Genomic DNA, 22,191 nt, shown 5'->3' with positions numbered 1-22,191 from the left:
CTATTAAACACATAAATATCTATTCGTGTGATATATGAAAAGTGATAGCAACACTGCCACATGATATAGTACCGTATTATTGTTTTCTTCTTTATGCTCCAAGTTGTAGCCTAATCTAAATCTAAATGTCGTGTGACTAGCGCCTCCCATCGGGTAGACCGTTCGCCGGGCGCAAGTCTTTCGATTTGACGCCATTTCGGCGACTTGTGCGTCGATGGGGATGAAATAATGATGATTAGGACAGCACAACACTCAGTCCCTGAGCGGAGAAAATCTCTGACCCAGCCGGTAATCGAACCCGGGCCCTGAGGATTGACATTCTGTTGCGCTGACCACTCAACTACCGGGTGTGGACAGCCTAATTATATAGTCATACTTTGTTTTAGCTCCTAGTACGTAATAATTTGAATATGGATTAATACGTCAGCAGAAAGAAACTGCTGTCATCCACCACTTCTGAGCGCTGCCACTCTATAACTGATCCTACTATAAATATACGTTTTTAACCAGAGGAAAAACTCCATTTAGAATTAAAATAACTACAATTGTAGGCTTAAGGCAATTTTTCTGCTAATTAAAGAAAGTCTTACTCTTGAAGTTTTACTGTTCTGTTGCTGTTTAATAATTAAAACATGGTCTCTATTTAGTAAACACGTGGCTATATTACTGTTTTGTATTACAGGTGAAAATTACTCTTGTGTTCCATCCTGAGCTGCAAGTAACAATGGATAATATTAAAGTGTCCTGGACACAATATGTACGAAACTGGATTTTATTATTTGGTACAAATGCCTTAAAGAGTAAATGTATACGTCCAGAGGATTTGTAATATGCTTTAAGTTTAGCTGAATAGCTAAGAGTGCACTACGACTGGGAACAGTATGTCTCTTCTTCACGAAGACTGATATTATACAATTTCAAACAAACAAAGAGGACCTGTTAGACTAGATGCGAGATTGATGGCCACACTTTAAATGAAATTCTATGTGTAAAATTTCTTAGTGTACACTGGAGAACAAGTTACAATGGAGACAACACATAGAGAAAATAATCAGTAGCTCTCTTGGATGTATTTTGCACTTCATTTAGTTGACATTGCGAAAGGTGTGTTGGTATATTTCGAATTTCTGCTGTCTTACGAAGTATGTATTCAGCAGACGCGAGCAGTAGCTAAAGTAAATTAACTGATATTCTGCAATCACCTCTTAAAGATTTTGGAATTCTTGCATTCGCTTCTCAGTTCATTTACTCCTTTATGAATTTTGTTGCTGATTATAAAAAAAATCAGTTCCAGTCGAACTTCAATCTGAGTAATCACAATGCAAGGTATAAATTTCATGTAGACTGTGCCTTCCCGTCTAAGGTTCAAAATGGAGTAATGTACTTTTGTGCTAAGCTTTACACCAAACTCTTATCTAACGTAAAACAAGAAACTGGAAACTATTATCAATTCAAAAGAAAACTAAAACCGTACTTTATTGGCTACTCTGTCTACAACTTGTGATAACACCTGCATTCAATATCTGAAAATTGCCTCAACTGCATGGAAAGTGGTAATGTTTATTGTAAACTTGCTGTTGGTACAGATGTAAATAACATTTACCTTTGAAAATTATCAATGTATTTATGTAAATATTAAACAACGAGTAGAAGAAAAACAGCAGCTATGTACTATAAGTCAGAAATAGCAGCTTTCTTTTGCGGAGCAGTAGATTTCCTAGATTTTATTTAACTGGTATGGGCACAAATAATATTAAACAGTAAAGTGAGTCTTCATTATTAATGGCAGAATACAGATTAAGTTTCTAAGACTTGGTTTCCTATTGTTGGGTTGGGTTGGGTTGGGTTGGGTTGTTTGGGGAAGACCAGACAGCGAGGTCATCGGTCTCATCGGATTCGGGAAGGACGGGGAAGGAAGTCGGCCGTGCCCTTTCAAAGGAACCATCCCGGCATTTGCCTGGAGCGATTTAGGGAAATCACGGAAAACCTAAATCAGGATGGTCGGACGCGGGATTGAACCGTCGTCCTCCCGAATGCGAGTCCAGTGTGCTAGCCACTGCGCCACCTCGCTCGGTTTCCTATTGTTAATGTATATATTTGACTCGTTCCACGGTCCCGAAGTTTTATCTTCTTGATGGAATATGCACAACATGATGAATGAATGTAGATGTAGAGCTGATGAAGAAGTTGATCAGTAAACTGAGACGTTCAATAGACCTATAAATTTGTGACCTAGTCAAAATTTGGAGAACCCCACCTACGCTTCTAAGAAGGCACATATTTATACAAGCATTTGAAAAAAGCACCGTTTTTCTCCGTGGATATTCTGCACAAGGGAAAACGATGTAGATGTCAGCCACTAAAAGAGTGCTGTATTTAAATAAAGTTTATACTGATAAAAACTGGAAACCTTACGTATAAAATGACGAAAGAAAAAATAATATTTAGTTGACACATATTTATACAAGCATTTGAAAAAAGCACCGTTTTTCTCCGTGGATATTCTGCACAAGGGAAAACGATGTAGATGTCAGCCACTAAAAGAGTGCTGTATTTAAATAAAGTTTATACTGAAAAAAACTGGAAACCTTATGTATAAAATGACGAAAGAAAAAATAATATTTAGTTGACATTCAAAGACGCTGACGGAAATGGAAAGTGTTCCACCATGAACACGTTGACGGATAGCTACCAAACTGATCCTCATGTACTTCCATGATTGTAAGGTATAGTGATTAAGATATCATCGTCAACGCGAGACTATTTTCACCAGAGCGAAAAGTCATTCCTTTAGATGAAGAATGGTGTGAGTACATGACGCATGTTAATTGTGGCTAAGGGTACTGAAAATTTTCAACTGGAGATCGCAACACAGCATGTCCAACTTACCGCTATCTGTCAGGCTTTGAGAAAGGTCGAATCATTGGCAGAAGGAAGCATCATATCTTGCTCCAGCGAACTGTGTTGGAATCCTTACTATTCACACTATGTTAATGACCTTGCGGGCAATATTAATAGCAACCTCAGACTTTACGCAGACAGTGCTGTTATCTGTAACAAAATACTGCCTGAAGAAAGCTGCATAACCATTCAGTTGGATCTTGATAAGTTTTGGAGGTGGTGCAGAGACTGATAGCTTGCTTCAAATACTTAGAAATGTAAAACTGCGCACTTTACAAAACGAGAAAGCATAATATCCTATGACTACAATATTAATGAGTCACAGTTAGAATCGGTCAGCTCATACACATACCTGGGTGGGGCAATTTTTAGGGATATGAAATGGAACGACCGCATAGGCTCAGACATAGGTAAAGCAGGTGGTAGACTTCGGTATATTGGTAGAATGGTGGGGAAGTGGTCTGCAAAGGAAACTGCACACAAAACTGTTCTAATGTATGGGGCCCTTACCAAATAGCACTGTCAGCGGATATTGGGTCTGTTGTCCTTCATCCACAGTTCTCAGTATATCATGTGAGAAAAGGGCAAGCTGAGTTTCGCACGAGCGATGCTTTCAAAAACCGTGCTGATTTCAGGGTGAGGATATGTTCAAGAACTCTGCACTAAACAGAAGTCAGGGATATTGGTCTGCAATTTTGTGGGTCCGTTCTTTTACCTTTCTGATATACTGGAGTCACCTGCGCTTTTTTTCAGTGCTTTGGACTTCGCGATGGGCGAGAAAGTCACGACAAATGCAAACTAGGTAAGGGGCCAGTGCCCTAGAGTATTCTTTCTAAAATGGGACCGGGATTCCATCCGGACGTGGTGATTTATTTGCTTTCAAATCCTTCAGTTGTTTCTCTACGCCAGAGATGCTTATAACGACGTCGTCCATACGGGAGTCTGTCCGCTGGTCAAACGACGCTATTATGTTGTTACGGTTCTCCTGTGCGATCGATTTCTTGACGTGAAATTTAAAATTTCAGCTTTCGTATTGCTATCTTTTACTGGCACACCAGACTGGTCAACAAGGGACTGAATGGAAAAGCCTTAGACCTGCTTAGCGATTTTACATACGGGTTCTCTGCCAGATCTTTTGCTAAGCTGTGACGGTGGTAATAGTCGTATGCTTCACGTCTAGATTTTTTGACGGAGGTACAAATCTCTACTAACCTTCGCTTGTCGTCATTTATGCGTTCACTTTTGAACCCAGAGTGCAGCAGCCTCTGCTTTCTCAGCATCCGCCCAATTTAGTTATTAAACCATGATGGATCTTTTCCATCTTTATCCACTTACTAAGCGCATAACCACGTTTTACAACCTGCTTAAACTTTGCCCATAATTCCTCTACATCCATGTTCCTGGAACTAGACGATGCCAATTCACTGTCTAAGCGTCTGATTATCTGCTCTATCTAGCAGAAACACTCTTATAGCCGAACGAGAGAACGAGATTGAGGTCCACCATTCCACCCGAGACAGAGGTGCACTGGTCACCGCATTTTAGATTTGTACATGCATATGGTGAGCGTATTGCAGCATGGGCGTTAGACATCTTTACAGTCAATTTTACCAGTGCGGCATGCTCTTACAGCAGTCGCTGTCCGATACCGTGGTTGTTTTGAGTAGCAGTTCACGACCTCTGCCAATCATGTTATCTACAGCCAGCTCGTGTTATCCGATATTAAAGCCAGAACTTTGCCAACTGTATGTGAGTACACTTCGTTTCATGAAACATGAGGACGAATGTTATCGATGTAGTATGATATACGTTACATGTCATTTGGCAATAAATATGCCATAATAGTGAAACGCCATTTGTTGCTCAGTTAGACAGCTTGCCTTTGATAGCTTTATTATCTTGGAATAAATGCATTATGACAAGCTTCAGTTTCACTACACGGGGCCAATAATTAAATTTGTGCTTGGATTCCTTTGTGCTTAAATTTTACAATGGTGTAAATGGGAGGGGTGGTGGTGGTGGTGATTCTATGACTTAGAGTGATTCAGATGCAAAAGTTCATCAGATGCACCCACATACCCACCCACCAACAGGACATCTTGTAATGTATGCGTAAAATAATCCTTCAATTGTGCGAGCTATATTGTAGACCAGCCTCAGTTGCACCGGATTACTAGACAGCTCAGAGCTCTTCCACATTAAAGAACCAAAGAAACTGGTACACCTGCCTAATATCGTGTTAGGCCCCCAGGCAGAAGTGTCGCAATACGACGTGGCATGGACTCGAATAATGTCTGAAGTAGTGCTGGAGAGGTCTGATACTATGAATCCTGCAGGACTGTCCATAAATACGTTAGAGTGCGAGGGGCTGGAGAGCTCTTCTGAACAGCACGTTGCAAGGCATCCCATATTTGCCCAATAATGTTCATGTCTTAGGAGTTTGGTGGCCAACGGAAGTGTTTCAACTCACAAGAGTGTTTCTGGAGTCACTCTGTAGCAATTTTTGACGTGTGGGGTGTCGCATTGTCCTGCTGGAATTTCCCGAGTCCGTCGGAAAGCACAATGGACATGAATGGATGCAGGTGATCAGACAGGATGATTAAGTACCTATCACATGTCAGAGTCGTATCTAGACGTACCAGGCGTCCCATATCACTCCATCTGCACACGTCCCACACCATTACAGAGCCTCCACCAGCTTCATCAGTCCCCTGCTGACATGCAGGGTCCGTGGATTCATTCGCTCCATCCGCTCGATACAATTTGAAACGAGACTCGTCCGACCAGGCAACATGTTTCCAGCCATCAACAGTCCAATGTTGGTGTTGACGGTCCCAGGCGAGGTGTAAAGTTTTGTGTGATGCGGTCATCAAGAGTACACGAGTGAGCCTTCTGCTCCGAAAGCCCGTATCGATGATGGCTCGTTGAATGGTTCGCACTCTAACACTTTTGAAGGCCCAGCACTGAAATCTGCAGCAATTTGCGGAAGGGTTGCACTTCTGTCACGTTGAACGATTTTCTTCAGTCATCGTTGGTACCGTTCATGTAGGATATTTTTCCGCAGCAGTTTTGGAGATTGGATTTTTACCGGATTCCTGATATTCACGGTACACTCGTGAAATGGTCGTAAGGGAAAATCCCAACTTCATCGCTACCTTGGAGATGCAGTGTCCCATCACTCGTGCGCGACGTTCAAACTCTCTTAAATCTTGATGAACTGCCGTTGTAGCAGCAGTAACCGATCTAACAACTACGCCAGACACTTGTTGTCTTATATACGCGTTGCCGACCACAGCGCATTATTCTATTTACATATCTCTGTATTTGAATACGCATGCCCATACCAGTTTCCTTGGCGTTTCAGTGTATGTATGGCTGTATCCTGTGTCTTTGGAAGACACGGCAGAGAAAAAAGTCTACAGGACAGAAAGGTGGGATGGTTTCTCGCACTGGCAGGCGGGCAGTGGAGAATGTGTGTGTAAGGGACCAAACTGCTGAGGTCATCGGTCCCTAAGACTTACACACTACTTAAACTAACTTACGCTAAAAACAACACATACACTCATGTCCGCGGGTGGTCTCGAACCTCCGATGGGAGGGGACTCGCAATCAGCGACATGACGCCTCTAACCACATTTAAAGGCCTTACAGTCTAGAATCGGTATGCCAATCAGTCAAAGTCGCTGTGAGCAGCGAGGCTATTATCCCAACGACGCACCAGGATAAGGATACCCATTTGGTAAAACGTCGTGTCCTGCTGCGTGAACAAGCCCGTAAGTGCCTGCTGGAATTCTCGTCCGACAGAAATCGTCGACCATTCAAGGCCTTTTTTAAGGGAACGAAGGCGTGATAATCGCACGGGGTGCTCGAGGGCCTCCTATTTGAGTTGGCTTAACTTCTGCGTTATGACATTTGCGATATGGGACGAGTGTTATCATGAAGCAGCAGCACGGAACTTGGTGCACCATTCCGCAACGGTGGTTTTCAACAGACGTACTGCCCTGTACACATTCTCCGTTCTCCGATAGTTGCCTACCGGTGTTCATCCTTCGGCAGCCAGGAAAACAATAACAACATGTTGGTCGTGTTTGGTCGCATTTGGTACCTACGAGGATGAGTCAAATGAAAACCTTAAATTTGTAATAACAAATCGAAATTTCACGCCGTTATCCTGTAAGTTGATAAGCGTGCAACAAACAGTGTGCAGAATGGCCTGTAGGTGGCAGCATAGTGCAGATGCACACATATCGTCGCAGTATCAGTATAAAGATGGCCGCCCCACTTGCGACTTGCACCAGGGAAGAACAGCGTTCTTTTATTCGGTTTTTGCATAGTAAAGTTGTGAAACATATTGACATTCATCGATGAATGAAGGTTCAGTACGGTGATGCATGTTTGTCACAGCAGCAAGTCTACGAATGGAGTAGGAAGTTCGCAATGACTTCAGTGGAAGATACTTCTCGTCCAGGTCAGGCATAACGAGTTGTGACTCCACAGAACAGTGCAGCAAGCGAAGCCATAGTGAAGGAAAACCGCCGAGTGACACTGAATGACATTGTAGCATGTTTACAGATTAGTAATGGGTCAGCACACCACATTGTGCATTATGTGCTCCACTTTCACAAAGTGTCTGCGAGATGGGTGCCACGGCAGCTGACTCCTGAAACGAGAGAACGACGTGTTGATGATTGCGAAGAACTTCTTCGGCGCTTTGAACGAGAAGGTGATGACTTCCTTGCAAGAATCGTTACTGGGGACGAAAGCTGGGTTCACTTCCACCAACCGGAAACGAAGAGAGCGAGCAAGGAATGGCACCAGAACCAAAGAAGTTGCGAACAGAACCATCAGCAGGGAAGGTTATGCTGACTCTCTTTTGGGAAGAAAAAGGCGTCATTTTGGAGCATTACATGACTAGAGGGACCACTGTCGCCAGTGCATCATACATAGATCTCCTAAAAAATCATCTGCGGCCTGCAATCAAATCAAAGCGACGTGGATTGCTGTCAGCAGGTTTGCAACATGACAATGCAAGGCCCCACACTGCCCGTACAATAGTTGCGACAATCACAGACCTGCATTCTGAGTGTCTTCCTCATCCGCCATACTCACCAGACCTTGCCTCAAGTGATTTCCATATGTTTGGACCACTCAAAGAGGAGGAAAGAACTTCCGTTCTGATGAAGAGGTACGCCACGCGTTGCATGAGTGGTTGCGCGGACTACCAAAAGAATTTTTTTCTAAAGGAATTTATGCACTTTGTAAGCGCTGGAGGACTTGCATTGAGCGTGGGGTAGATTATGTTGAAAAATGATACAGCTTTGTACCACTTCTGCACAATATAAAATATTTAAATAAATACTTAAGGTTTTCATTTGACTCACCCTCCTACATCGCCATAGTTCACGTTTCCGCATATACCGCACGCTTGTTGCTTATTTACTCACGTCAGAGTGGTAACGTCCTCAAACGGAATCTTTTTGATCGCCGCTTATACGGTCATAGTCGAAACAATTTAAAAATGAATGAGAGCATGTCAAAAGCTAAAGACAAACTTTTAAAAAGGATATTTCTGTTGAGAAACTAACAATGCAAGTAACATAATTTCTCTACGCATGCACGTAGTTCATCTCTCGACACACCTTCTAATCCCGTCCACTGAAAAGCTTTGTAGGATCGTTAACCCGTTGTTGCACCACTGCCACAACCCCGTAACCCGACGAATTCTGTGATTCACACAGGTTCTCCTCCATGGGAAAAAGAGTGCAGCTGCATTCTGCGAATGATCTTCTCATCCCTAGTCCCTTCAAACGAGTCACTGCCCTCATTTCTTCCTTGTTGCATACAGACAATAGTGCAATTGTAATATGCTCTCACAAACAGAGCTACTCACTGAATCAACTGAGTTTACACGCAAAAATATTTTTGAGTCGCCGCCGTCATCCTAAATGAACCGTGATACGTTACTTTCAAAATCTTTTCTTAAAGAATTTACTTTATTTACTAGCGATTCATCAAGAACATTAACACATTTAATTACACTAGGTGAGCGTGGAAGTAGTTGCCAGGAAGTAACTGATGGAAAATGAAATTACTTTTAACAAATGTGAATTTAATTCCTAAAAGCTTTTTCAAAACAGATTTAAAATTATAAGCAGAAAAGTACCCTCGAAATATCAAGTTACAATTTTATTTAGAGGCAGAAAGAACAATATTAACAGTAGGAGCCTTCGGGCTGAGAAGCTTGCCTGCTCCCTTTCAACACGGCCGTACTCATGACCGCTCACAATAACCTCTCAAAGAGTACACTGGTGCAAATCTGCAACACAGCAGATTACTTTAAACTAAAAAATTTTTAACAACTCACACAAACGCAAACTATGCACCCCGTAAGAGGGATGGAAATGGTACAACACTCAAATTATTTGCCACCGAAAGTGCAATTTTTTTTAAAGGACTCTTACGGTGGAAGTGTAGCAACCTTATAACCTAAAATGACTATTTAAATAAAACCCATAAAATGCAGACTTACATAAAATGTACAACATGCTCTACATTACACATAAACCACCTTGCAAGATAAAAACATATATAAAGAATTCGGCCTTTAAGCAATAAATTCGTTAACACCGAATCCGACAAACATGACAGAGGCAGCTATTGACGTATGGCGGATTGACAGGGGGGGGGGGGGGGGTTACTAAACAACCCGAACCGCAGATTGCTCTAAACCTCCCCAATTCCACAAGGGAAAAACGGATCACCCAATTCACAAATAACCACCTTCCCGCGGGTGGGCAGACGGAGAAGAATGGTGGGACGACCCCAAAACAAAGCGGCTGGTCACCTCACCAAGAAAACAAGTAGAATTTAACAAGTAAATGAAACAACATTTCTGGCGAAGATCTGGCGCAGCACCCCCAACGCTCTCCCGAACCGTCCGCTGCCAGCCGCTTCAAGGGACGCAGGAAGGCGCGCCGATCTCCCGTCGCACGGCGTCGCAGCTCTCCCCGGCCAACCCGATGTCGTGGTTTCGCCCCTGTTACTCTCGTGTGAACCGCGAAGCCACCACCCCTCGCTATACGGCGCGGCCCACTGGACTCACGTGGCCACCTCACATGCGCCAACGCTCCAGGCGGACAAGTCATCTGGTGTCTCAGTGCGCGACCGACCAACCGATCGATCCAACCGCCAATGCCCATTGCCTGAACAAACTCGAACAGACTGGCGGCCTCACACATACTAGCACTTCACTTCGGACGACAGACAGACACTGACTGCCCCACATTGAGCCGGTTGACCAACTGGCTAGACTCGCCGAGACTGCCACAGCCTCACTCCGACTGACCAACTCAGACTGAGTCTCCTGACCAACTGCCTCCGACTGACTTTCTAGCGGTTTTTTTTTCTTTATTGAATTTCAATTCCCCCCGAAGGGGGCGGGCTGGCAGCAGCTGACTACGCCGCTCTGCAGCCTACAGAATTTGTGTTAAAAAGAGGAAGATAATAAAAAATAACAGTTGGCGATAAAATCGGTGACTTAAAGCTAAAATGGCAGAAAATTCTAGAACTTAAAACATAAAACACATGGGTGATGATGCTAAGATAATACACAAGAAGCAGAAAAATAACAGACAGACAGTTAAAAAAACACGGCGACAGTCTGGTTTCTGTTCGCAAGATATAAAATGCACACCCAGCGACAGCATGATTTCTGTTCGCAACACTGTGGAAAGACGCACAACACTGAACACTCACTTAAACACGGCACTAAAAAGTTGGCACAAATATGACATACCACAGCCGAGAGCAGGTGGGGGGGAAACTGGACAGATGATGGAAAAAAAGGGGGGGGAAGGAGAGGAAAAGTGAAGGGTGGGAGGGGGGAAAGAAGCCAATGGAGAAGACCCATAAGAGGGGTGGGGGGTGCTGAGCAGACGTGCCAGGGAGTGGGGAAGGCAGAGGAGGGGAATGCAAAAGGACTCGGTGGGTGGGGGAGGAGAAGGGACACAGGGGGAGGTTGGGCGGGGAGAAAACACAGGATGGAAGGGGGGAGGAAGAGGGAGCCCAGGGAAAGGTCGGAGGAAAGGAGGGGGGTGAGGATCAGAGTTGATAGGAAGGATAAATGGAGGGAGAGAGGGCATCATCCGGGAGGGGGAGTTGACGGAAGCCACCTTGGGAAAGGAGATGGAGGGTGTAGAGATGGAGGGTAGGGGGGACACAACGGTGAAGACGTGGCAGGGGGTGGGGATGGGAGAGGAGAGGAGCAACCAGGGGGTGACGGGGTTCAAGACGGCGGAAGGTGTAGAGGATGCGGATATGTTCGAGGAATAGGAGCAGATGGGGGAAAGGAATGAGATCATAGAGGATCCGCGTGGGGGATGGGAGGCGGATACGGAAGGCGAGGCGGAGTGCATGACGCTCAAGGATCTGGAGGGACTGATAGAATTTGGGGGGGGGGCAGATATCCAGGCAGGACTGGCATAACAGAGGATGGGACAGATTAAGAATTTGTAGGTGTGGAGGATGGTAGAGGGGTGCAACCCCCATGTCCGGCCAGAGAGGAGTTTGAGGAGTCGGAGGCGGTTGTGGGCTTTGGATTGGATGGAGCGGAGATGAGGTATCCAGGTGAGGTGACGGTCAATGGTGAGGCCAAGGTAGGTGAGGGTGGGGGTGAGGCGGACAGGACGTGCGCAGACAGTAAGGGAGAAATCCAGGAGCCGGAAGGAGCGAGTGGTACGACCTACGATGATTGCCTGGGTCTTGGAAGGATTGAGTTTCAGGAGCCATTGGTTACACCATGCAGCAAAAAGGTCAAGGTGATTCTGGAGAAGGCGTTGGGACCGTTGGAGGGTAGGAGCGAGGGCGAGGAATGCGGTGTCATCAGCATATTGCAAGAGGTGTACTGGAGGGGGGGGGTTGGGGCATATCGGCCGTGTACAGGAGGTAGAGGAGAGGGGAGAGGACAGAGCCCTGGGGCACACCGGCAGAGGGGTAGAAGGTGTGGGAGTTGGCATGATGGATGGTAACATAGGAGGGGCGGTGGGAGAGGAAGGAGGCCACCAGACGGATGTAGTTGATAGGAAGGGCGTAGGTTTGGAGTTTAAACAGGAGACCGGGATGCCAGACACGGTCGTAGGCCTTTTCGAGGTCAAGTGAGACAAAAATGGCGGAGCGACGGGAGTTAAGCTGGAGGGAGAGGAGATGAGTGAGGCGGAGGAGTTGGTCATCAGCAGAGAAGGAAGGTCGAAAGCCACATTGGGTGTTTGGGAGGAGGTGGTTTTGGTGGAGGTGGAGATGGATGCGCCGGGAAAGGATGGATTCCAAGAGCTTGCTGAACACCGATGTGAGACAGATAGGACGATAGGAAGAGGCATCAGATGGAGGGTTATTGGGTTTGGAGAACATCAGGATACGGGAGGTTTTCCACAGGTCGGGATAGAAGCCAGTGGCAAGGATGACATTGTAGAGGGTGGCAAGGAGGGTAAGAAAGGAGGGAGGGCAGTGTTTGAGGTGGCGGTAGGTAACGCAGTCGTGGCCGGGAGCAGTGTTGCGTTTAGTGCGGAGTGTGAGGCTGATGTCCTGTGCAGTGATGGGAGTGTTAAGTGCAGATGGCGGGGTGTGGCCCAAGTACTGGAAGCTAGGAGCAAGGGGAGGAACAGAGGTATTCGTACAGTCCATGACATCAGGGAAGAGGGAATAATCAAAGTGGGGATCATCTGGGATGGAAAAAACATCAGAGAGGTGGGAGGCAAAGTGGTTGGCCTTACTGAGGTTGTCAGGAAAGGGACGGTCATTAAGGAGGAGAGGGTACTGGGGGGTGGGGCGGTTCCCAGTAAGGCGGTGGAAAGCAGACCAATACTTGGAAGAGTTGATGGGGAGCGTGGCGTTGAGTTGTGTACATGTCTGGCGCCAGGCTCGGCGTTTCTTCGCAACAAGCAGGTTGCGGATGTGTCGCTGTAATTGCCGGTGGCGAGTAAGTGTATCCTGGTCACGAGTGTGGAGAAAAGAGCAGTAGATGCGACGGGACTCGCGAAGGAGAAGGACGGCCTGTGGAGGCAGGGCGGGGCAGTGAGGGTGGATGGCTTTGGTGGGGAGATGGGTGGCGACGGCGTCAGACAAGGTCTGGTGCAGGAAGGCAGCAGTGCGAGAGATGTCATCAGGAGACTGGAGGGTAAGGTCGTGGCCGTCAACCTGGGTGTGAATAGAATCCCGGTAGGCATCCCAGTTGGCACGGGAGTAATCATGGACAAGTTTAGGAGGGACGGCAGGGCGAGGAGCGTGGCGGGGATGGCGACCGTTAGAGATAGTGAGGAGGACAGGAGCATGGTCACTGCCAATGAGGTCAAGGACATCCACGGTGATGCGCCCAAGGAGGTTTGGAGAGGCAAGGACCACATCAGGAGTGGATTCGGGCCGGGTGTGCTGAGGCAGGGGAACCAGGTCTCCCTGGAGAGTGGTGAGAAACTGATGCCACCGCCGGAGGTCGGCAGGATCACGGCTGTGGATATTGAGGTCGGCGGCAATCACGTAGATGGAGAAGGTGCGGTCAATGTGGGCCAGGAAATCGTACGGGATGGGGGTGCGAGGGCGGACATAAATGGTGGCACAGGTGATGGTAAGGGTGGGGAAGAAGAGGCTGAGGGTGAGATGCTCGGCAGGATTGTTAAGGAGAGGTTGGGGCCGGACAGGGAGGTGCTTGAGGTGGCCTATAGCAACTCCGCCACGCGCGAGAGGGTACGGGTTATTGGTGCGGTGTAGGGTGTAAGGAGCCGTGGAGACGGAGATACGGGGTTGAAGGAAAGTTTCATTTAGGACGAAGGCATCCACGCGGTGCTGACGTAGGGTGTGGAGGAAGAGGAGTTTGTGGGTGGGCAGGGAGCGAATGTTGTGGTACAGGATACGGTACGGTTGTTGTACCATGGGAGTGGAGAGTTAGACAAGGCTGGTGAGGGGGGTGAAGGTGAAGTGGGCCTGGTTGTGGGAGTATGTGGCATAGGTGGTAAGATGGAAGATGGAACGGGCAGCGAGGGCGATTTGGGAAAGAGTGTGGGAGCGCTGGAAGGGGTGGATGTTTTGGAGCACAATGGTGGTGAAGCGGATGATGTCCTCAGCAGTAGGGGGAGGGCGGAGCGAGTTGTTGGGGTGGATGGGGTCATCAACAGGACGGACAGGCACTGTGAGCTCAGGGGTTACTGGTGGAGGTTTCGCTTTACACTTTGAGGAGTAGGTAGGATGTGGGTCGTTGCAAGTGTTGCAGGAGGGGGGAGAGGTGAGGTTGGGGCAATGCTTGAGGAAGTGGGAAGCTTTCCTAGCGGGCTTATCGCGCCCCTTAAATGCACGTGAAGAGGCAACATTTCCCCTTTTCCACCAGAGGGAGACACCAAAGCTGCGACTGTCTCAGCGGCGCCACCGCCAGAAACGGAACGGAACGCGGCGCGCTCTTCAAAACAGCAAATTTTACCACGGCTCACCAAAGGGTAGAAAAAAATTGCATTTACTTATTGACTTTCCCTCGTACATGTTATTTTTCTTCCTACAATTATTCCCTGGAATTATATTTATCATGTAGACAAGAACAAAAAAGATTTACATCTTTTGCAACTGAGTTTTTATTTTGTTTCCCATCAAAAGTGTTTCACCTGTTTGTCATAGGCATCGTCAGTGCACTCTAAAATAAGAGATAATTGTTTAGCTGTAGATATTTTGTTATGAGACATACAGTGTTTGCTGGCAGCACACATAATTTCTCACCGAGCGGGATGGTGCAGTGATTTGCACACTGGAGGCACTTTAGGGAGGGCCACAGTTCGAATTCGCGTCCGGCAAACGAGATTTAGGTTTCCCGTGATTTCCCTAAATAGCTCCAGGTAAATTCCAGGATGGTTGCTTCGAAAGGGCACAGTCGATTTCCTTCTCTCTCCATGAATCATTCTGAGTTTGTGCTCCGTCTCTAATAATCTCGATGTCGACGGCACATTAAACCCTAATCTTCCATCATTCACATGTTATCTCACTATTTACAATCATAACATCGTGATTTATGACTTACTTTTATGTTTACTATTCTTTTCACGTGCTCATTGGCTCTCTTTTCTATAAACTAGATGAGCATAATTTAACTATATGTCAAGAAGAGAGAACTAGAAGTAATCAGGAAAGTGTGAGGTCTAAATTATTCTGAAGAAGGAATTACAGAATAAGGATAAATATATAAAGTCAAAAGTATACCAACATATTGAATTTAGAAGTGAAAAATACGAAAACTGAAATTCTACGGGCATATTAAAAGAATGGAACCAATAAGATTAATTGGACATTTTGTGGAATTCTACAAAATTCTCAGTAAATCGAAAAATCGATACAAATTATAAAAATTGATGTATGTATGTACGGACATTTCACATCTCCTCCTAAACCACTGGACAGAGTTCCAAGGAAACTTCGTACACATGTCACTACTGTATGGAAAGAATTGATGTGTGGTAAGAACCATCCATCTAACAAAGGGTTGGGGGGATGAAAACGAAACGTAACCCACGAAGCGCTAATACGCAGTTTTTATTCATCCAGAATTTCAGAATGAGAGCACTTAGTGACTTGCAACAAACTTAACACGTAATTTCAAACCATTACGATACTTTTTTCTCTGAAAAGCCCGACAAAACGATGAAAGGAAGAAAATTTATCGCTTACTACATCATGGCTGTTCGTGCAGTAAAACTGCCGCATCATGCATGTAGTTTTAATTTACTACCTCTTTACTACTAACTGTATTCGCGACACATTTTGCAGGCAGTATTCACACATGCCTCAGATTTACCAGCAAAATTATGTCATTGTCCAACATATAGGTCGGGAGATATGACGTCATAAACACTGAGATGCGTGAAAAACTGCCGCGTAATGCTTGGCGTTTAAATTTATTACTTCTTTGCTACTAATTCTCTTCGCACCACATTTCGCAGACGATATCCAAATATGTCACTGAATTATCTCCAAAAAAACATCATTGTATGACACACAGTCCATTGAGACATAACATCATAAATACTGGGGTGCGTGGAAAATTGGTGCATCATGTATGACGTTTCGGTTTATTACTTCTTTACTGCTAACTATTCGCAACATATTTCGCAGACAGTATCCACAAATACCACTGAAAGTACCTGGAATGGAACGAGTATATGAGGAGTGGGTTAAGGAAGGCGAATGATCGACTTCTGTTTATTGGGAGAATTTCAGGAAAGTGTAATTCATCTGTAAAAGAGACGGCATGTAGATAGGTAGTGCGACCTGTTCTTGAGTACTGCTCGACTGTTTGAGTTCAGTACCAAGTCGGATTAAATGAAGACTTCCAAGCAATTGAGAGGCAGGCTGATATATTTGAACCGGTAGGTTCGAACAACACGCAAGTGTTACGGAGATTCTTCAGGAACTCAAATGTGAATCACTGGCGTGAGGACAACGTTCTTTTCGAGGATCACTATTGAGAAAATTTAGAAAACCAACATTTGAAGCTAACTGGAGAACGATTCTACTGCCGCCACCATGCATTGCACGTAAGGACCACGAAGATAAAATACGAGAAATTACGGCTCATACGGAGTCATGTAGATAGTCGTTTTTCCCTCGCTCTATTTGCGAATGGAACAGGAAAGGAAATTGCTAGCGGCGCTACAGGGTACCCTCTGCCACGCGCCGTATGGTGGTTTGCACGGTATCTATGTAGATGTAGATCAAGATGTTCATGGTTCAGGAGACATGAAGTCATAATCATTGAGCTGTGTAAAAGCGAAAGAGCAGGGAGAAATTCTTTACAGATACTAGTGAAATATGTGTACGAATACGTATGAAATATGTTAAATGTATGTGAAATATAAGTGCCATGTTTACGTGGGCAAAGCCACGAATAAAAAACGCCTCCTAAGCCCCAGGAATGATTTCAAGTGAATTTGGTACATATACCACTTACTATCTGGAAAGAAATACTTGGGGGATAAGAACCTGCAGCCTCCTACTAGAGGGGCGATGATGACGTGGAGAGAAGAAGGAGATGGACAGACAGAGAGGAGAGGAGGAGGTGGACAGAGAAAGGAAAAAGACAGACAGAGGAGGAGGGTTGGGATGAACATTGAGAGGGGGAAGAGAAGATGGGCAAAGAAAGAGGGGATGAGCAGATGAACAGTGAGTGAGTGAGAGAGAAAGAGACAGAGAGAGAGAGAGAGAGAGAAGGAGAGTGTCGGACCATATGGATAGGGAGTAGTGAAGGAAAAAAGAGAGGAGTGGAAGATATGCACAGAGAGGGGAGGAGGGAGGAGATGGATTAACAGGAGATCTGAAAAGGATAGCTGAAAGGATAAAATGGATCGGTGCAGTAAAAGCAGATTCGAAAGAAGCAGGAATAACACAATATGGCATACCAGATATGAAAATATTTGGATAGCAAATTCGGGACTCGACAGCCGGCGTGCCAGAAAAACGTAAGCAGAACGGATCAAAAGGATCTGAGGAGCGTGAAAGAGTCCATTCTGAGGGAATGAAAGTAATATGGGCACAAAGGAAAGCTAAAACAAAAACCTGAAGGTGCTGCTTGTTGTACATTGCGTGGCCCACCAGAGCCACAGCGTGAAAAACACGTAAAATTCGTTTACTCATATTTGCATGATAAACAAGATTGAACTAACAAATGTGAAAGAATGGCTGCTTCAGATATTAACGCCGGCCGCGGTGATCTCGCGGTTCTAGGCGCGCAGTCCGGAACCGTGCGACTGCTACGGTCGCAGGTTCGAATCCTGCCTCGGGCATGGATGTGTGTGATGTCCTTGGTTAGTTAGGTTTAAGTAGTTGTAAGTTCTAGGGGACTGATAACCACAGCAGTTGAGTCCCATAGTGCTCAGAGTCATTTTTTTTCAGATCTTAACGATGTTATTATTTTCGTTTGTTCGTGATAAATAGAGAGTCTTAGTTTCGGGAGAAAGTTATTGTTTGTGTGAGCTCAGCCACTATATAGCAGAATGGCACCACCAGTACACAGTGTCGTCTGCGTACCTTGCTAGGCCTCTACTGACATTTCGCGACCACTCCAGCGAAAGTACAAGCAACTACCTCAGCTGGCTTATTTTTTTTTCTTTTTTTTTTTTTTTTGACTGAAGAGATCATCCTTGATGACTTATTCTTCTAGGATGGGATGTAAGGATAAAAGGAAAACACTTTATTTATTACACATTCAGTTAGGCTTGGACACGCAATGGGTCCTTTAGCCTGCTGTCTTTGGTGATGTCTATCTCCTGTGGAGGGTGAAAAGTGTCACGGCTGGTATGTGTGACTGCTTCCTAGTGTTATGACAGATTGCCTATGTGGGGTGAAACGTTATTGTGTTCGGTACTCGATACTTGTACCATCTTGCAGAGTTTACCGTTCCTACCGATTCTAATTGTCGAACTTCGTCCCTAAGGGCATCGATCTTGCCAAAAACTCGTACTGCCTTGTCATGGACCTTCTCTTGTGTAGTGGTCTCGTGGAGAGCGGTGCGGATGTCGACGTTTCTTGTCCACCATGGAGCTCCTGTGATCCATCGATAGCAAATGTTTTGCAACGCTTGGAGTTTGTTGTAGTTGGAGACGCACGTAGTTCCCCACGAGGTGGAGCCATACAAGATCGTGGGTTCCACCGTTGCCTTATACAATTGGAGTTTAGTCTTAGGGTTGAGATCCTTACTCTTCAGGAACGAAATCAATGGCCTGGCCATCTGCCGGGCTGCCGTCTTCTTGTCGTCAATATGCTGCGTAAAGAGTAATTTTTTGTCAAGGTAGACACCGAGATACTTCACTCCCGGCGACCATGGGATAAATTGGTCAGCTATTTGGAGTCTGTAGTTCAGAACTGATTTCCTCCGTTTGAACAGAACGGCTGCCGTCTTCGTCGGGTTGATCGTTATCTTATTTTGCAGCGCCCAGCTTTCCATTACAGCAATTTGCCGTTGCATCCTAGCGATTAGCTGGTCCAAGTGTCGTCCAGTTGTCAGAAAGGCCGTATCGTCCACATAAAAACTCGCCGTAACAAGGGGGACCGTTGGGATGTCATTTGAAAAGCAGAGGCGAAATGACCGAGCCCTGCGGAATTCCTGCGGAGATCAGTTTCATTTCGGAGTTTTTATCGTCGACTCGGACATACACTGTCCTGCAGAAAGCTGTCTATGAGTCTAATGTAACAATCCGCAATAGGGGTAGTGCGATGCAGTTCGACGATAAGGTTGGGCCGCCACACCTTATCGTAAGCTTTTTCGATGTCAAGGAGGACACCAATCGTGAAGTGCTGCTTGTTGTATCCTTCTTGTATCCTCAGCTGGCTTGACAACCCAGTAATCCGTGAACGCTGTTTTCCGACACCGGAGCGCGCCACAGTATAGCTTGACGCCGGCCGAGTTGCCGCTTCTCGCCGCCAGATCGCGCTGAGGTTCGCCACTCCGCGTCGCTACTCCATTCATTATGCACGGCGGCAACCTTGGGAGTGACACGGCGCACCTGCAGGAGTGAAGTCCGCGGTGGCCGATTGAAACATTTATGCCGCCCGCCACACTCGCTGCTGGCACCTGTCTCCAACCCCTCCCCCCTTCCCCACCCCTCTCGACTGTTTCCCCCCCCCCCCCCCCACGTTACGGCACGGTCTTCCTCCCGCGGTGAACTACACGGGCACGACCGGCGGTGTTGTTTTGGCTTATGTATACTCGAGCGCGCAGTTCTTTCGCCTAATGAACCTCTTGCCTCCTCACGACGGCGACGATCCATAAACCCGGCGCCGTTGCTCGTTACTGGTGGTGACGTTTTATGCCCGAGGCGACTTCCCTCTCCCCCGCGCCTCTTCTGCGTACTCCTTTGCGCCTCCTCCTCCGACGTCCCGGTTTTGTCTTAGGGCCACCTCCTCCGCGTTTCCTGCACGGCACGCGCCTTTCCTCCTCACCCAACGTCCTCCCCCGGCTTCTGCAGTCGCTACAAAAGGCACGACGCGTTACCCCTAGCGGCGGGGGGAGGGGTGAAAGCGCCCGGTCTCGCGGAGACTGTGTGGGGGTGGGGGGGGGGGAGGGGGGGAGGGAGAGTTCATGCATGACTAAAACGAGGGCAAGTGTTTGCGTGCAGCTGCCTTCGGCTTTGTGTACTTCCTTTTTCCCCTTTTGTTCCTTTCCGCCCGCCGCCTCACTTTTTCGTGCCGCCTGGGCGTTAGGGCAATGTCGGGCGGGCGCAGTTTCCTCTGCAAGAAAGGGATAACTGCTTTCCTGGAGCGCATTTGTTTCTAGATTTTGTCATTCGCTCCTAGGAATTCGAAACAAAGAGTCTCGTGCACTCCACCGCAGCAAACTCTCTGCCACGCTGACCTCAGAGGACATCTCTTCCCGCGTTTTTTGAACCCACACATCTTTTGTCTGGAGGTGCATGGAATATTGACAACTGAAGTGAAACGTTTATGTCGTTTCACTTCAGTTGTCAATATTCCATATTTCCAGGTGCAGTTTTTTGCCGACTGACAGTGTTACCAATGTTACGAGAATATCATTCACCTTGACATGGTAAGGTCAAACAGAAGCTATAAACTTCGAAACATAGTGTTGACGTTCCACGATAATATCTGTTTAATAGTTCTGTATGAACCGTCTTTCGGCTTTCTAGGCTATCGTCAGAGAACTTAATGCTAAACAGATAGTCCACACAGCTTCAGCCAGAGTTCATAGCTGTAGAAATGAAAATCTTAACGTAATCTATATAAAAGAAAGTCGTGTTAGTTACACTATTTATAACTCAAGAACGGCCGGACCGATTTGGCTGAAAATTGGTTGAAAGGCAGCTTAGAACCAGGAGACGGACATAGGATACTTTTTATCCCGTTCGACCGCTATAAAACGTGGTATAATAAAAACGCATCTGGTATGGAATAACAAAACGCAAATGTCAGCTAAACGTCACTATAAAACGTGGAATAGCAGCCACATTGTTAGAAGAATGCCGTACGACTCATTCAGCATTAAAATTGCCGTTGCATCTTCAAGCTATTGAAGAACCAACATGTAATATTACAGAAACTCAGCAATGGCCAAAGTTTTATCACCATCCAAGATCATCATCTGGGACGAATGCACAACGGCGCATAAACGTGCATTAGAGAGGCACTTAACCGAACCTTGAAAGATTTACGCAATGACTCGAGGTGTTTTGGAGGAGCAATGATTTTACTGTCTGGCGATTTCCGCTAAACATTGCCAGTACATCCAAGATCAACGGCTCCAGACGAAATAAATGCTTGCCTCAAATCATCGAATCTATGGCGCTATGTGAAGAAACTTCAGCTGACAACAAACATGAGAGTTGCATTGTTTAATGATACATCTGCTGAAGATTTCTCTGAACAATTCCTGACTATCGGTAATGGTCGAGTACCTGTCGAAGAATCGAGCGGATTGATTTCATTTCCTCATAATTTCCGTAACTTTGTCTCATCGAAAGACGAACTTATCAACAAAGTATTCCCAAACATCATTACTAATTACAAAAGTAATGAATGATTGAGTGAGCGAGAAATTTTAGCAGCTAAGAATAAAGATGTAAATGACCTTGCGAGGTGCCGGGGCTAGTAGTGTATTTATCACTAAATTCTACTAGAATCCACATGTGTAAATCATGCTCTAAGCCCCCCCTATTCTAACTCCGACTTTTGCTGTTGCACAAGGATAAAAAAAATACGCGAACTGACTCTAATCAACCCTGCTAGTGGAGTAGAAGAGAGTTTGGCACCTGCAGTAATTTAATTTGATACATAAGTTAAATAAACAAAGGTTTCATTAGCATAGTGAGGAATGATAGGGTTGCTCTATTGATTAACAGAATGAAAGTTCTGTTCAAACTAACAATATGATTTATTAGGATTAAACACAGAATAGTAAAAGACACACAGCAAATTTATAAAACATCAAATTGGCTAAAATTGGAGATTCATACAAACACTATAAAGGTGAAGTTGTCCCTAACTTAGATCGTGAGGTTTAAGACGAAGTGGTATGTGGAGCCAATTCCTTTCCACTCAAATCTCAAGAGAGACACACAGCTAACCCCATGGTAATTGCTGTTACTCGAAACTGAACAAAGTTAGAAAAGGATGAACAGGCGCGCTCTGCTGAGCTCTGATTATCACCTAGGAAAATCCCTATCTGCCGGTGCTGCGGATGTACATTACCAACAGTCTTCTTATCTCCCAGAACACGATCTGGCGTACCGCAGGCGAGGGCTGGCTGCTTCAACGTCC

Source organism: Schistocerca nitens, chromosome 1 (assembly GCF_023898315.1).
Source record: "Schistocerca nitens isolate TAMUIC-IGC-003100 chromosome 1, iqSchNite1.1, whole genome shotgun sequence".
In the NCBI taxonomy this organism is placed as follows: Eukaryota; Metazoa; Arthropoda; class Insecta; order Orthoptera; family Acrididae; genus Schistocerca; species Schistocerca nitens.
The sequence above is the reverse complement of the archived record's forward strand: the minus strand, read 5'-3'. Positions refer to the sequence as shown.